The 17,457-nt window shown below is 34.4% G+C and overlaps 1 protein-coding gene and 1 pseudogene across 2 annotated transcripts in view; both read left to right on the forward strand.

The window, feature by feature from the left end:
- The window catches only part of CTNNA3 (catenin alpha 3), a 1,483,556-nt gene that overhangs the window by 1,293,560 nt on the left and 172,539 nt on the right, over positions 1 to 17,457 (forward strand). The window lies entirely within an intron of this gene.
- Positions 1 to 17,457, forward strand: part of LOC129069713 (monocarboxylate transporter 2-like) — a 52,319-nt pseudogene that overhangs the window by 32,075 nt on the left and 2,787 nt on the right.

Consider the following 17,457-nt stretch of genomic DNA (forward strand, 5'->3'; position numbering starts at 1 on the left):
GTAATCAGACTTCCTTGGATTGAATTTATGGTTCTGCATTTTTTTTTAAGCTGTGTGGACTTGGTAAAGTTATATAACATGGCTAAACCTCAGTTTATTTCTCTAAACATGGAGTATCACAACAATGTGTCACAGGGCTTCAGTAAGTAATGAATAAAATAATGTACATAAACTTAATAGATTGTTTGGTACAAGAGCGGGGGCTATATTGTGGTGAGGACTGTGAATCCTAAAGTCAGACTGCTTGGCTTCCAATCCTGGCATTTTTACTTATCAGCCAAGCACATTGTTTAAAATGGTATGCCTCAGTTTTAGTTTCTTGTTTCTTCAACTCTTGTAAGAGTGCCTAGAACATAGTAGGTGTTCAGTATTAAAGACATGAATTAGTGATAGCTATTATCTTGCTATGTAAATATTAAATTTAAAATGTGTACCCATACATGCAAATGTCTAAGTCCTCCTGTTACAGCTTCTACTTGTTCAATATACCTGAAACACTTTTGAAGTTGACTGATATTTTTTATCATATTAAATAATTTATTTTACATTTGAATCCTTATTGAATACCTTAAACATGTGACATTATGAGCTAACTCCTTCTCTATTAAATTTACATTAATTGGCTTCTGTTGTTTCTTAGTTGCCTGCAAAATATCTCATACCCCACTGTTTCTGTTTCTGCCCCCTATTTTTTCCTGCATGCATACACAGAGGTCCCCCAAGGTTCTATAATTCAGTTGCCAAGGTAAATGTTGAAATGAATATCATTTTTCATTTAGGAAAAGGCTTCTAATTTACTAGAATACATATGAAAAGAGTTGTGTTTTTTATGAAATTCCTGTTATTTCTCTTCAAGTGAAAGTGATTGTCCTTTTTTCCCACCATCTCTGAATTTCTGTAATTTGTGTGCTCTCTCTCAAGATTCTTATCATAGACTGCATTTAACATTACAGTCTCCAAGAAGAGTATTATAATGTTTTGTCTAAATGAGGTATAAAATTTCTATTGTTGTTTGTTTAGTAGTTCGAGTTCCAAAAGTGCCATAACTGACAGCAAGAGTTAATTGAGCCAAATATTAAATTAGGTTTTGAAATTATATATTTATGGCAGAAAAACAAAGATTTTGGTAAACTGTTAAAGTGATTATTAAATTTGTACTCTGTACCAAATATAAGGACTCCAACTCTATTTTAATCATTTCTTTCAAAATTATTTTAAAGGAAAATTGTGTACTTTTGCTGCTATCCCCTGTTTGCTCATATCTTTAAACTTTCAGGACACATGTAGCATTAATCATATAAATTAGCTTTTTATCTCAGAAGGGATGCATATAATTCAGGCCAGCAAAGGACAAGCAAATTCTCCTCTATTGTGGAGGGGAGAGCGAACTGTGCCAAAATATTTTACTTCTAAGGGAATTTTCTTACTCTGCCACCTGACTGTGTTCCTAATTCCATTAGTGGAATCCATATGAAATATTAGAGCACGATATAGATATTGACAGTGATAATAGAAGTTAGGTCTCTAATGTAAAATTGTTTCTAGCAACCTAGCAGCACACATTATATATTTTTAATTTTTATGTTCCTTTATGATTTCAAGGTTTAATTGTATTAAGTATGTAATTAAATTTTTATTATATCCAGGTCCCACCATTCTCCATCATACCACCTGCAAAATCATGGCTCCAAGTTTCAGCTAATCAATCATGAGAGATAGTACTACTAGTTTTCTTCTATACTAAGACAATCTATCCCTGAATGAGTCTAACTGAAGGACAATTTTTTCCAGACCATTTCTAATTAGGATGCCATAAAGAGCACATGCTGAACAGTCTTGGAAGTTATAATTTAATTTATGCCATTTTTAAAAGATTAAAGATTTTTGTTTTTTAATAAAGCTTAGCATGGCATAAGCACAGTATAATATGGTTTCTATCAATTTGTTTGATCTTGTTTTCTTTCAAGTACTAAAGAGTTAGATTTGTTTCACGCTTTTCATACTTGCTCTTGCCTCTCCTAGAATGCTCTTGCTGCCACCCTTTCTTAACTATCCTTCAATTTTACCTATTTAACCCCCCTCCATTTTTCAAATCACAGGGTGGACATCACTTCCTTTGGAACATCTTAGCAGACATGCCTAAGAAGACAAAACCTGCTACATGCAGTCCTCTCCGATTTTCCTTTCAAAGCCTCTATTTCAGTTTGCGATGTTTATTTCTTTGCCTTCAGTATACATCTCCTTTTCCTAACAAATTCTAAGCTTTATGAGGGCATTATTTCTTTGGGTCTCTGTTTTATCTTCATTATTTCAAAAACAGTGCTTGACAGTCAAAAGATATTTTCTGACCACATGTAGCAATGATCTGCCTAAGAAAATCCTAAAGGATCTTGATATATAAAACATATGTTTTCAGAAGCATGAAATCTAATGCTTTATAATTCACAAATGTGTAAAAGTATTAGAGAAATAGCCTTGTTGAATGTCAAGTTTTGACCATTCTAAAGAGTATGTTCTTCAGAGATATCCCAACACCACAAAAGGAAATAATGAACTGATAATGAACTGGTCCATGAAGATGAATATAAGGATCAGTAATAAGAAAAAGGTAAACTCTTAAGAAGGACATTGAAAGAAAATTTTGTATTACTCAACTCTAATTTCAATGAGAAGGAACCATACCTTTGAGTCCTTAGACCCATTATAGCACCTTAAATATAGAACTTCTTCTGGCCAATTAATTATTCAACAAATGCTTTTTGAGTTTTATGCATTAGTACTATTTCAGATATTGATGACTGTCACAGGGAGCACCGCGTAGGACACTTCTGGATCTGAGGGTCACCGTCCGGATCCAGCTGAGGAGGGAGCGGGGCTCTGAATCCCGCAGAGTCTATCCCTGGGGTGTCACAGATGGGGGGGAATAAACACGAGTTGTTGCAAACTCTTCTCTGTTTGCCAGGAGAGGGGGCGTGGCTCTTCCCTCTAGGGGAGAAGGCCCCAAGCCCTCGTGTCCAAAAGCTTTATTGAGAACCACAGGCACAGGGGTATGGATGCACAGCTCATCAATCAATGTCAAAAGGCTATGTTTACAGAAAACAAATAGAGATTATGGATAACAGTTGAAGGGACAAAGAGATCTGCCCCAGGTCAGGGTCTATGAATAATGTAAATCTCCTTTCCAGTACAAGTTGGTTATCACAGCTTTTGAGGGAAGAACAAAGCATGCCTCAAAGAACTTCTAGGCCTGATTTCCCCTGGGAACCGCCCTATCCAGTTTAGGGCTGTGCTTGCCTTTATTATTGTTTCAAGCCTGAGCCAGGCAGGCGGGGCAGAGCCACCAAGAGATAAGGAGAATTCTTTCAGATAGAATGAGGACCCCAGCCATGTCCAAGCCATGCTGAGGGGGGAGGGCCTTTTTGCCCTTTCTCCATGTCCCCCAAGTTCTTGTCTGCTGCCTATACTGGCCATGTCTGTCTTAGGTCTTCTCTCCTTGTGTGGAATCTTACCCATCTTTACTAACCGACCATCACAGGACTAAGCAGTGTGATGTGAAGGAGGCAGGGGCTGTGCCCTTGCCAGGGGGACAGGTTTTGTCTTCTCAGTGGCCTGTTTTCCCAAGGCCTCCTTGACTATTTCCAGCCTTGGGGCCCTCTTGCCTGTCAGTGGGGCTACAGTTCCTGAAACCAGACAGGGTGTTTCCCAACAGATGAAATAATAGAGGACATTAGTCATTTGATTTTATGGGGACACAGATATACAAAGACTGTACAATAACAAAAACAAGATTATTGCAGTTACTGGTAAATACTATCAAGTAAATAAAACTAGTAATAGGATAGTTATTGGCAGATGACAGGGTCCTAGTGGAAGTGAGATAATCAACCAAGACTTCACTGAGGTGGTGATACTTGCATTGAAGTCTAAATACTGTATTTTACCACGTATAATGTGTACTTTTTTGTCCAAATTTTTGAGGGAAAAATAAGGATGCCCATTTTATAAGGGTAGTACTAATTCTGTATCTATATAAATGTTTTTAATTATTTTATTTATGCTTATATGTTAAAAGTGTAACTCTAGAAAGCAATAATGATATCAGTATCCAGAATAATACCCTGGAATACAATAGTCAGTTTTGTTTATAAATATAAACAAAAAAAATTGAATTAAAATTAAAATGAAAGTTTTTTTCTTGAAAGTTTGGGCCAAAAATGTGGGTATGCATTATACATGGCCAAATATGGTAATATGAATGAAGCTGCCATGTGAAAATTGAAGAGAAGAACATTCCAGGCAAAGAAGACTACAGTTACTAATATTCTGGGGTTGGAAAGTATTTGACTTGTTCAATGAATAGAAAAAGATCATGGAACCATATGGTATAGTAAGCAATGGGCATAGTGTAAAAGATGAAGTTGGGAAGTTAGGCAAGGGCCAGATTTCTATTTTAAGTGTAATAGAAGATAGATTAAAAGGATGATGGATGAATGTACAGTGGCCTACCAGAAGCAGTGGTTCTCTGTCTACAGCTGTGGACCTCACTCTCTTTTAAAATATGATTTGACAATGTGGCATGAGGAGTCTCCATTTAAGATACAATATAAGAAACCATAAAATAATCAAATTAATTAGAGTCCACTGCAGTACACAACTAACAACTATATTTTGTCCATCAAAATAAAATCTCCAGGAACTTCTTTTAATGTCACATGAGACCTTTAAGTAAAGTGACCATGGTACCCATGGGAATGCCCCCCTCAGACCTTCAGCTATGGAGAGGGACATTGACCCAGGGTTCTAGCTGTGTTCTGAATTCATTATTGCCTCTGTGCTGAGGCTATGTCTAGGTATCCCGTGGGCTGTGCCTAGTCAGATGCCTAAGTGCATCTGAGACTCTGAGGCAACCTATTCCTGGAGACACTCAATGCCTCTGACACCTACCTTTGGACTGAGGACCACTCAGTGACTTTACCTCATTTTACTTAAGCTGCATAGCAGTCTGGAAAGCTTGCACTTTCTATCTTCCTTCTGCCCTTCACCCAGAGTCATAATTTTACTGTGGTCAGACAACTCTCTCAGCCTTTTCCAGCTTCCTCTTGATTTTCTCTCACAAGCATTTTTCCTAATAAATCCTTGCACATTTAATCCCATTTAAGTGTCTGCTTCTCAGAGGACTCAGACTAACAAAGTGATAAAGTAGATCAATTTGCTTGTGACATCTCAGTTCTCCTGTCTTGCCAAGAATTAAAATAAAATAATGTAATAAACATTCTTATTTTCAGTGATTTTGATTTAACACAATTACTTAGTCAATTAAAGTTTCTATCTAACAAATCTTTTAAAACATTTTTTCTGTGTATAATGCATGCTCATGTAAAATGCACACCCACATTTGGGGACCAAACTTTCAAGAAAAACATCGTTTTAATTTTTTAATTCAATTTTTAATTTATTTATATTTAGAAACAAAACCGATTATCATATTCCAGGGTATTATTTTGCATAGGGATATCATGATTGCTGTCCAGGATAACACTTTTGACACATAAGCATAAATGAAGGAATTAAAAACATTTATATAGATATGAAATTAGTAATACCTATGTATAATACACATCCTTATTTTTCGCTCAAAATTTAGGCAAAAATATGCATTATACCCAGCAAAATACAATCTTCCTTTGTGCTTGATGGTTCATTAAATCCCAGTGATCTCTAGGGCAGGTGCAGAGATACTTTACAATCACACAGGTAGCTAAAATTTTTTATTAAACAAAAAAGTAAAATTAAATAAACAAAATTTTCTGTCACATTTTAAACTATTCTACTTATCTGACTAATTCCAAATCTTACAAATTTTAGATATAAAAATTCTTATAATTCTTATAATATAATCATTAACTGGTGAATTATTTAGTAACCTAAGACAAAATTGTTTTTTCTTAGTAACTTGTTTTATAATAAAAATTTTGGCAAGAATGTGAAAATTTTCACTTTAAAAGTAGAAATCAGAACTATTCTCTTTCGCATATGACAGGGTCTTGCGTCTCTTTCTCTTGATTCATTGTATCTCTTTTTTCTAAGAGAAACATGTGACCATCTTGTTTGCGGCAGGACATATTATATGCTATGACACGTAAGGTTTTATAAATAAATGAAATTCCTTTCAGATCTTAACTTCTCTGCTGAACTTCCAAAGTTTCTTTAAAAAGTTATGCACCCCTTTCTCATGCCCTGTTAACCTCCATTATGTCTCGAAAGGTTCTCCTAAATCCCACTTCTTGGCTCCCACCAACACACTCATCAAACCTGTGTGCTCGTCACCATTGTATTAACTTTATCAACATGTGTCTACATTTCATGTATCCTTTAGGACAGACACAGTTCACATTCTTTTTCCCCGCGTGGAACTAACTCTGATCATGCATGCCTTCACTCACCCTTCCACTTTAATCATCTGTTAACTTCATTTGCCTTTACAATTATAAACTATAATATATATTATTAATATAATATAGAAATATTAAGCTATTATATAATTATATAACATCATATAATGTGATGGTTTCACTAGTTTATGAATTATTTCATGTTTTTTATGTCTTGGTCATGCCTCCCACGCTGTGGATATGCAAGCTTCTCTAATGTGTTATGGGCAACACAGATTTTAAGAAGCATCAGAACTGGATTCTACCTGTATTATTTACGAGTTGTTTGACCTTGGATGAGTTACTTAGTCTCTCTGATCTTCTATTTTCTCATAAAATAATTAAGTTACTTACTTTAAGGTTTTGTTTGATGTTCAAATGACAATTAACTTAAACACATTTTCTACAGTGATATATACTTATAAATAAGTGACATGTATTTATTTCACTGTTTTCTTTCTATGTCTATGTGAGCCTTAAAAAATGACTGGAATTGTGGCTTTTTGAGTTCTTAAGAATGATCATTATCCAGTATTACATAAACATTTAACATATATTATTTTATTTGGCATATTTCATTCTGCATTTGATTTTGACTAACATACCATGTACCACATAGAAACAGGCATTGCATTTCTCCTTTTTCTTTCCTTTTTTTGAATAATTTAGAAACTAACAATGAATTAAATGTGATCCACAGAATATTTACAAAGATGGTAAATTACATTTGTCCCTCTCTACAATAATGAAATTGCATAAAATAGGACCAGGTTTAGAAGTTTGAATGTAGAGCTATGTTTAGTGTGATAAATTTGATTGATTAACAGTATTATCCCAAGAATCTCATTTGTGGTTAAAATCATTTTTTTAACAATAAAAATTTAAATTTAAAATAGAACACAACTGTTAGCTATTTTATTAGTTGTTCCATAGTTAAAGAATACATACAAAGAATCTCTTTTTCTTAAGTCAGCTCGTGTCTACTTAATTCTCAGATGGGCTTTCCCATATTGTTATCCTTTTGTCCTTATAATGATGGATCTGAGAGACAGATGTTTGGAAAACCTTGGTCATGCATCCAATTCCAAGAAGAAATTCTGATTGGCTCTCCTTGGATACTCTCCTGTTTATGAACCAATCATTTTGGCCAGGAAAATAAGATATTTTGGAAACCTATGATTTATACTTTCATCAACATAATACAGGGAAAGGAGAAGTTCACCAAAGGTACAAAAAGGACAGAAAGCAGAATATGTCCACTATAATAATTACCATTTAAGAAAATTAGAGAATAATAGTTTCCATTCATAAGGTATGTAGGTAAATACCTTAGGCAGTAGTTACCATAAATGTCCTATTTGTATTTTCAATTTTAAATTAAATTATAATAAAGTATGATTAGCCTGAAAATCATACTGATGTTATTTAATATTTGATGACAATTTTTATAATATCTTTCATCTATAGTAGCTACACACATCAGCTAAGTCAACACTGCAATGATGTCTAACATTGTTTTTCAAAATCACTAATGTATGAACCATCTTAAGGAAAATAATTTTTATGCCCTCTCTCAGGTTGATTTTAATTATTTTTTGTTTCAGTGTTACTCAGTATGTACCAACACAAAAATGGCATAGCAAATATTTCTATAGTGCTTACCATGTCTCAGACTTTTAAGAGCTTTTCATACAATAACACATTCAATCCAAAGATAGGAGCTTTCTTAGTTGAGTGTTTTTACTGCCCTGTATTACAGATGGTTAACGTTGAGAAGCAGAGAGGCCAAATATCTTGAACAAGGGCATACAACTAGCGACTGGCAGTCTCGCTCCCTGTAGAATCCACGTTCTTAAGTGCTGTGCAATACTGGCAATAAATATAAGCTCCTTATGCATACAGTTTTATATAATTATAGAACCAAAACTTAATTACAAATAAAATACAAAACTTAAAATCAATTAATGGCTTTCTAACCAGTCTTCCTACTTCCCACTTGCTTTCCTCCCCATCAGTCTATTCTCAGCCTCACAGCCATAGTAACCTTTTAATATGTAAGTCAGAACATGTTAATACTCTATTCAAAATCGTATATTATTCCTATCCCCCAGCACACAATTAAAGGAAAACCAATAGTCCTTATTATGATCTAACGGCCTGTATTATCTGTCATCACACTAACACAAAATCCTATCACTGCCTACCTCACTAAGCACACTCCTGACGTAATGGCCTAGTTACTGACTATTTGTTGAACATGCCAGCATCACTCCCAATTCAGGGCCTTTGAATTAAGTTCTTTCTTGTCTCCTGTTTTTCTAGAATCCTGTGTGGCTTTATTTTTTTGCCTAAATACTACTTTCTAAAAGATAGCATTCCTGAATGCCATATATAAGTAGCACCATTTCCTTCTTCCTTTGTGCTTACTACTGTCTTTACCTTTATTTTTGCCACTTGACATATCACATACTTCTTATTGTCTGTTTCCCTCACTGGGTCGCAGATTCTAGAAGAAGGCTATTTTATTGTTCTTGCTTTATGCTGCTATTTCCTAGCACATATAATTATACTTGGCATATAGTAGGCATTTGATAAATATTTTAAAGTAACCATTTAATTATGAGATAACTGTAGATTTGCATGCAATTGTAAGAAATGATACAGCGATCCCATGCACCCTTTACTGGTTTTCCCAATGGTAACAATTTGCAAAATAATACAGTCAGAACACAGAAAATTTCCATCATCACAAAGATTCTACTCGTTACCCTTTTGGACAGTGGCCAAGTTATTTAAACCTGTTGTCAGCTTCTTCAGCTCTATATCTGGGTTATAAGGCAGAATAAAAAGCTAGGTTAACTCACCACCATATTGTTTCTTGAGTCTCAAGATGACTAGCCAGTTGGACTTTCTCTCTGTACCTTTCAAAGCACTTTAATTTTTGTTGTATATATGAGGTCTGTCTGGAAAAAGTCCAACCATTCTTAATAAAACAAGAATGAGTTGCATGACATCGATGTAACCTAGTAACCAAGGAGAGTTGACCAGAATGTGCTTGCATGAATAATGATGACTTCATTGTACTAGTCAGTGGGGGGTGGTACATGCCATTGAGTGACCATGTGCACTGTGTGGCTGTCACATTCAAAATGACTGAGTGAGTGGAGCAATGAATCTGCATCAAATTTAGCATTAAGCTTGAACATTCATTCCTCTGTGGAAACTTATTTGGGTAATTTAAAAGGCCACAGCTACAGACAACTGGTGATTGGCACTTTCATCACAATAATGTATGTGCTCACGCATCACATCTCATGCAGAGTTTTTTGGCAAACCATTAAGTCAGCCAGGTGACTCCGCCCCGCTACAGCTCAGATTTGGCACCCTGCAACTTCTGGCTTTTCCCAAAACTAAAATCACCTTTGAAAAAGGAAGAGATTTCAGACTGTTGATGAGATTCAGGAAAATATGACAGGGAAGCTGATGGTGATTGGGAGAACTGTGTGAGGTGCCATTGTGCCTAATTTGAAGGAGATGGGGGTATCAATGTCCTATGTACAATGTTTCTTGTATCTTGTATATTCTTCAACAAATATCTGTATTTTTCATATTACATGGCTGGATACCTTCTGGACAGACCTCATATAATACCCAAGGTTTTTGGTCTTTCTTAACAGAATGAGTAGGGAATAACATGTCTACTTCATCTACTAGAATAAGGTGTCCCCCAATAGTTTTAGAATAAATATTAAACAAAGCTTTTTAATTAATAATTTTGAACAAAATTTGGGCTCCTCTTTAACAAGAGATTCATGAAAGTCTTGTTTTTATGCTTCCCCCGCTCCTAAATTAGGTTAGTGTAATTTCCAGATACAGTCCTGCCTGTCCCTAAAGAGACAGGTGCATTCTACAGATTGAATTTTAGAATATTTTGGATAGCTTTGTTTTTCTTTAGTCCATAAAATTTCACATTCCAAGCATAAAGGTCTTAATAAAATCTGGCTAAATATTTCAAGTCAAATATGTTTTTCCTAGACCACCATTGTTAATGCTCATTGATGTAATTTCTAAACAATAGTGGTCACACGCCACAGATAGCCATTATAAGACACAGCACAGTGTAGAAATTCATAGCATACTGTGTGGTTTTAGAGTCTTGCCCTACCCTTTACTACTTCGGGGGCCTTGGGGAATTTTTGTAACTAGTTTCTTCTCTGTGCCTCAATTTTTTTTTTTATCTTTTCATTATAATGATGACACTAATAACAATCATCATTGTCATCAACCTCATAGTGCTGTTGTACATATTTAAATGAGTAGATATTTGTAAAGGGATTAGAACAATACCTGGCACTGAAATTGTATTCGTCTATGTCTGTGTGTCTACCTGTATAAAATAGGTACTTATGTTTTGTTGCACTTAAAGATGAAGGAAGATGAGATATCACAATAGCCACCAACTAAGGAGTAATACTTACAGTAAAAGTAGAATTTTCCTTTTCAGTCTCAAAAAGTTTGTGTGCCACCAGAGTCATTTATGAGTATTACGTATTTCCCTAATTATCAAGGCCATATTAAAGGATAAAATTATGCTTCATTATTGAAATGATACTTGCATATAAATGTATAATAAAATTATATTTTTACTCTTTTATAGAAATGCTTATTGGACTATAATTCCAAATATATCTGAACTCCAATGCAAATGTTGTATGCATATCTTCCTTACAAATTCCTAGTTTTGGTTATCTTTTTCTAAGCCTTAACAGGGAGGGTAGGTGGGGAAGAACAAGAGAACTGCAGGACAAAAAAAAAAAAAAGCTTTAGTGTTTTCAAGTTGTTTTGTATCTTCATTTTATGGCATTATCTTTCCCCTGATAAATGCTGTTTTATAGACATGATCAATCTCCTAAGACTGTAAACACATGGAAAAGGTGTTTCATGGGTCATCCAATCCATTTTTTGTGTGAGGGTTTCAGATATTTCACTGCTGGTAACTTTCTATTCACTCCTATAACACACATCCATCACTACTGGAAATTACAAATCTCCATATATGCACTCTATTGAATTGTTCTGTAAGCAGAGACCTATATAGCTTAAATAACTATGGAGTATAATATACATATTATGGTTTGAGGGCATGCTGTTTATAATAGGCTTGGTCTTTATTATAGGATACCATGTATAATAAACCACCTATTTATAATGGGCTTGCAAATACCACTTTATAAGGTCTCCAAAGTTAAAACAAAGGAATTATCTCTGGACACCTATAATTGTGTATGTATGTAATTATGTATGTGTGTGTTGGCTCTTTTGATTATCGCTTGTTTTATTCAAACTTAAGTTTATGAGATGGGTTCCTATTTTTGTGTAGCTATAGATTGATCATTTTTATTATGACATTGTATAAATGCAACACAATTTATTTATATATGAAACCACTGATAGAGACTTGGAAAGTTTTAAGTGTTAGATTTTTACAAGTATTGCTGCTGTGAATATTCTAATACATGTCTTTGGTTGATCATACTTACGTATTTCTGTTGGACACACACACACACACACACACACACACACACATACAGAAAATTGGATTGGCCGGATCATAGGGATGTTAATGTTCAACTTTCACATAAACTGCCCATATTTTCCAAAATGTTTGCTCCATTTTATATGCCAACCAGTGGTGTCTGAGAATACCAGTTACTGTAGAACTTTACAGCCACTTGAGTTTTCTTTTTTCTTAGTCACATGAACCATTTTAGTAAGTATGTTATGGTATCTCATGATTTTAATTTGCAAGTCATCCTGAGGTGTATGCGTTAACATATTGGATCTTGCTTTAGGATACAGTAATAGAATAGAATACTCAAGAAATTCAGAGGCAACTTGGAATTGTTTTGTACTGTAATTCTAGAGCATATATCTATTTGTTAACAACATATAGCCCACATGCCACATCTTGCCTTCTATCTCTTTTTTTAAAATAAAGTTTCATTGACTATTTTTATGCTATAGTGACAGAGTTGAATAGTTGTGAAAAAGTTGTATGTCCCACAAATCTAAATATTTACTATCTGGATCTTTATAGAAGCTGTTGATCAGCTCCTGCTGTAGAAAAGCTTTATGTGTTTCTCTAAAAGAACTGTTTTGTAATAGCTATACTAGAAACTTGGGCTATATTGCTATATTGCTTTCTAGATGCAGCATTGGAAAATTAACATGGAGCATTTCTAACATTGAAATACATGTATCTTGGTAATTGTAAATAATGCTGCAATGAACATAGGGGTACTTATGTTCTTTTGAATTAGTGTTTTGGGTTCCTTCGAATATTTTCCCAGAAGTAGAATCATAAGGCAACACCATTAATAATTTTTTTAGTTACCTCCACATTACTCTCCACAGTGGCACCAATCTGCATTTCTACCAGCAGTGTAAAATGTTTCCCTTTCTCCAGCACCTGTTTGTTGATTTATTGATGATAACCATGTTGACAGATGTGAGAGGGTATAGTCTTCTGGTTTTAAAATGCATTTTTCTGATGATTGGTGATGCTGAACATCTTTTCATATGTCTATTGGCCATCTGTATGTCTTCTTTGGAGAAGGACCTACTCAGGTCCTTTGCTCATTTTTTTAATTAGGTTGTTTGTTTTTTGGTATTAAATTTTTTAAGTTCTTAATAAATTTTGGATATGAACCCCTTCTCAAATGGTATTGGCAAATATGTTCTCCCATTCTGTTGGTTGTCTTTTTATTTTATTGACATTTTCCTTTGCTGTACAAAAACTTTTTAGTTTGTTGTAATTCCATTTGTTTATTTTTTTCTTTTGTTTCCCTTGCCTGAAGAGATATAGCTGATAAAATATTGCCATGTCTGAGATTTTGCTGCCTATGTTTTCTTCTATGATTTTTATGGTTTCAGGTCTAAAATTTAAGTTTTTAATCCATCTTGAATATATTCTTGTATGTAATGTAATAAGGTGATCTAGTTTCATTTTTCTGCACTTATCTGTCCAATTTTCCAACACCATTTATTGAATAAACTATCTTTAGCCCATTGTATGTGCCTGCTTCCTTTGTTGAAAATTAATTGCCTATAAAAGTGTGGGTTTATTTCCTGGCTCTCTATTCTGTCCCATTATCAATGTGTCTGTTTTATGTCACAAAACAATGCTGTTTTGATTACTATGGACTTATAGTATATATGGTTTGATATTAGGTAGTATGATTCCTCCAAGTCCTTAGTTCCCAGTCTTAAGGGGAACACTTATAGTTTTTGACCATTGGGTATGATGCTGGCAGTGGGTTTGTCATATATGGCCTTTATTGTGTTTAAGCATGTTCCTTCTACTCCCACTTTGCTGCAAGTTTTTATCATAATGGGTAATGGATTATATCAAATGCCTTTGCTGTATCTGTTGATATGATCCTGTGTTTTTTACCCTTCATTTTGTTTATGTGATGGATCACAATGATTGATGTGTGACTATTGCATTCCTGGAGTAAATATCACTTGATCAAAGTGTATGTCTTTTCGATGCATTGCTGTATTTGGTTTGCTAATATTTTGTTGAGGGTTTCAGCATCTATGTTCATCAGCAATATTGGCCTATAATTTTCTTTTTTTATAGTGTCTTTATCTGGTTTTAGAATTAGGATAATGCTGATTTTGTAAAAAGTGTTCATGGCAAAGGTTATACAAGAAAACTTTGAAAAGTAATTGAGAGAAGGTTAGTGCCCAGAACTCCTCCAGGGGGTTTCTAACAATGGGGGATCTGTTGTGACCTGCCACTGAAGGAAATTGTAAGTGGGGGCTTGTCCTTGGGATTAACTTCTGGTAAATGGGAAAATGTTGCCATTAATAATTGTTCACCAATAATATCCACAGCTTATATAAAAACCAAGCATTGAACATAAATTCCAAGAGACATTCCTTGGAGCCACTAAAAGAAAAACACTTTGGAGAAGAAAACAAATTTCTAGGCTTACTTTTTGTGAAGGTGCAAGAAGATTCCAAAAGACCTATTGGAATATAAAAGTTTTATTAAGTGCATATTATCAGTAATTCAAAGTAAAGATAGCCAATTAAGTCTATAGCAGACTAAATTCTTTGACAGAAGACCAGATAATCTAGAGTCCATTCTACCTCTCTTCTTCTGTATCACCTTCAAATATCATACTTTGAGGAATAATGATGGGGCTTAACAATTCCATGTGTAAACCAAAGAAGTCTGTCCAAGTGGGAATCTGTCAACAGGTTACTTAAATTTTAAGTAGAAGAACAGAAATTCTACCACCCCATCTACCTCCTGATGGAGATGGGACTGAATAGTGGTTGGAGCATCTTTTATCCTCACTGGATTTTTATACATGTTCCCCAAAGGCATCACAATATTCTTCTAAGAAATTCAGCAAATATTCAATATCACCTACAGTAAAATAACATGAATATCATCTATTATGCTGGCTGTTATGTACACAGGAGGTCCCATATACATGGGGAATGTATATGGTGAATATACATGTTTTGGTGAATATATATGGTAGCCAACCAGTGGTGATGGTAGGAGATTCATTATTGTTGTGAGGGAATGGTTGCAGCCTTTTGTATCACCAGCATAATAGAGCTTCACCTTACTGTCAGGTTCATTGGAGGATTAAGTCTAGCCTTCAACCTGCAACTCACCATAACATCACTGACAAATACTTCTGTAAGAAACAACCCATTGCAAATGGACTCATCATGACAGGGTCTTATTTGCTTAAGTATATTAGCTTGATTCAGTCATTTCTTTTTTAATAATTAACAGCTGGAAAGGAAGCTTCTTGATTTGGGAAGTATATCGTTGAATGCCTGTATGGCTAAGTCCCTCATGAAAACTGTTATACCCAAACAAACTACTAAGTCTAAAAATATGATTGGTGGCTATGAACCCAAAGAGGCCCACATCAAGAAACATCATAATTAAAATGCCAAAGGCTAAATACAAAGAAAGAATCTTAAAAGCAGCAAGAGAAAAGCAGTTATTTACTTATAAGGGAGCTCCCATAAGATTGTCAGCTGATTTCTCAAAAGAAACCTTGCAGGCTAGAAGGGATTGGTAAGAAATATTCAAAGTGATGAAAAGCAAGTACCTACAACCAAGATTATTCTCACCAGCAAAGCTGCCATTTAGAGTTGAAGGACAGATGAAGAGCTTCCCAGTCAAGGTAAAGCTAAAGGAGTTCATCACCACCAAATCAGTATTATATGAAATGTTAAAGGGTCCTCTTTAAGAAGAAGATAAAAAAATATGAACAACCAAATTACAACAAATACATATCTATCAACAATTGAATCTAAAAAACAAAAACAAACAAAAGAACAAAAAAAGAATCATAGATACAGAGAATGTTTTGATGGTTGCCAAATGGGAGGAAGGTCAGGGGGATGGGCAAAAAAGGTGAAGGGATTAAGAAGTGCAATTGGTAGTTACAGAATAGTCATGGGGATGTGAAATACAGTGTAAGGAATAGAGTAGCCATATACCATATATACATGATCCATCAACATGGACAGTGGTGTGGAATTGCCTGAGGGAATGGGGAGTGTTAGGTGGAGGCTGGCAAAGGGAGAAATTTAGGAAAACTATAATAGCATAAACAATAAAATATAATTTAAAAAATAACAAAAATAAAATATGACTGGCATAAGAGCATATGATTTAGGCATGAAGAAAAACCATAAGAACACATCAGTATGGGAAAAATAAATATTTAGATTTCTCCCTTTTCAAGCATAGGGGATTTCTGTTATACTTATCTGTAAATGTCATTATGTTTCCATTTATTCTTGGCTCCATATATTAAAGACCTGGGAATTGATGAGTATTCTGCAGCCTTCTTGCTGTCAGTTATGGCCTTTGTTAGGATGTTTTGTAGGCCTTATGTAGAATTCATTGAAAACTCCAATCTTGTTTGACCTCAAATCCTGTACTTACGTTCTGCTGTTAATGTTCTCTAGAGTGTGTCATCTCTTGTGTCCGTTGGCAGAGAACTACATAAGCCTGGTGTTTTATGTTATTTTTTTTTGGCCTTGGATTTGGAAGTGTTAGCAGTGTCCTCTTTGGAACTTTCCTAGACCTTGTAGGTACTCAAAGATTTTCCAGTGCTGCGAGACACATCACATTTGTGGACTTTTGTCCAATTCTTCTTGGTCCTCCTCTTGCTGGTGAATTATATGATGAAACCAGAGGATATAAATATGTGTACATGGGCTGTGGAGCTATTGTGTACTTATCAAATGTGCAGCTGCTCATTGGTAATGCTATAAACTACAGATTGCTTACAAAGGAAGAAAAGTTACAAGAAGCAAAGAAAAAAATGCATAAGTTTGAGTCCAGAGAATCTGAACCCTTGAACAAATCTAAACAATATGATGTTAATGTGAATATACAAGAATGCAGAATAATCCCTCAGGAAGAGAAACTAACATATAGCATGGATGACATGTCTGATTTCAGTGTTTATCATTCTCTTAGGGGTACTTTCCTTCCCAAAATATTGAAAAAAATTTCTATTGAAGTAAAGTGTCATAATTAAGGATGGAGATATTTTCCTCAATGGCAGATCCTAAATGTTTTATTTTTAATTTATTTTGTGCAGTTAAAATTTGAGATTTTGCATGTAAAGAATCATGAAAGCATTTTATTTCTATACATGACTCTGGTTATTATTAAAATAATTTTAAAGTCTTCCAGTGACTTCCAGTCTTGATTAAAGAGACCTTAATTCCAAACCCCTGGTTTAAGTAGTTAGAAGGAATACATTTAATCCTATAATACCCTCTCTGCATTTCATTTTTATTTGATATTGCAGTGTGAAATAATATTAAAGGAAAATGAGGTTTCCCTTATAATATCTGAAGGACAAAAGACAAATCAATTAAGAAAAAATATTATTACTATATTATCATTTATTCTTTTTACTTCAAAATGAATCCATGAAGAAAAAAGAAGTGGTATATCTGCATACTA

This window comes from Pteronotus mesoamericanus, unplaced genomic scaffold (genome assembly GCF_021234165.1).
Source record: "Pteronotus mesoamericanus isolate MK-2021 breed Mesoamerican mustached bat unplaced genomic scaffold, CSHL_Meso_final contig_24, whole genome shotgun sequence".
Taxonomy (NCBI): domain Eukaryota; kingdom Metazoa; phylum Chordata; class Mammalia; order Chiroptera; family Mormoopidae; genus Pteronotus; species Pteronotus mesoamericanus.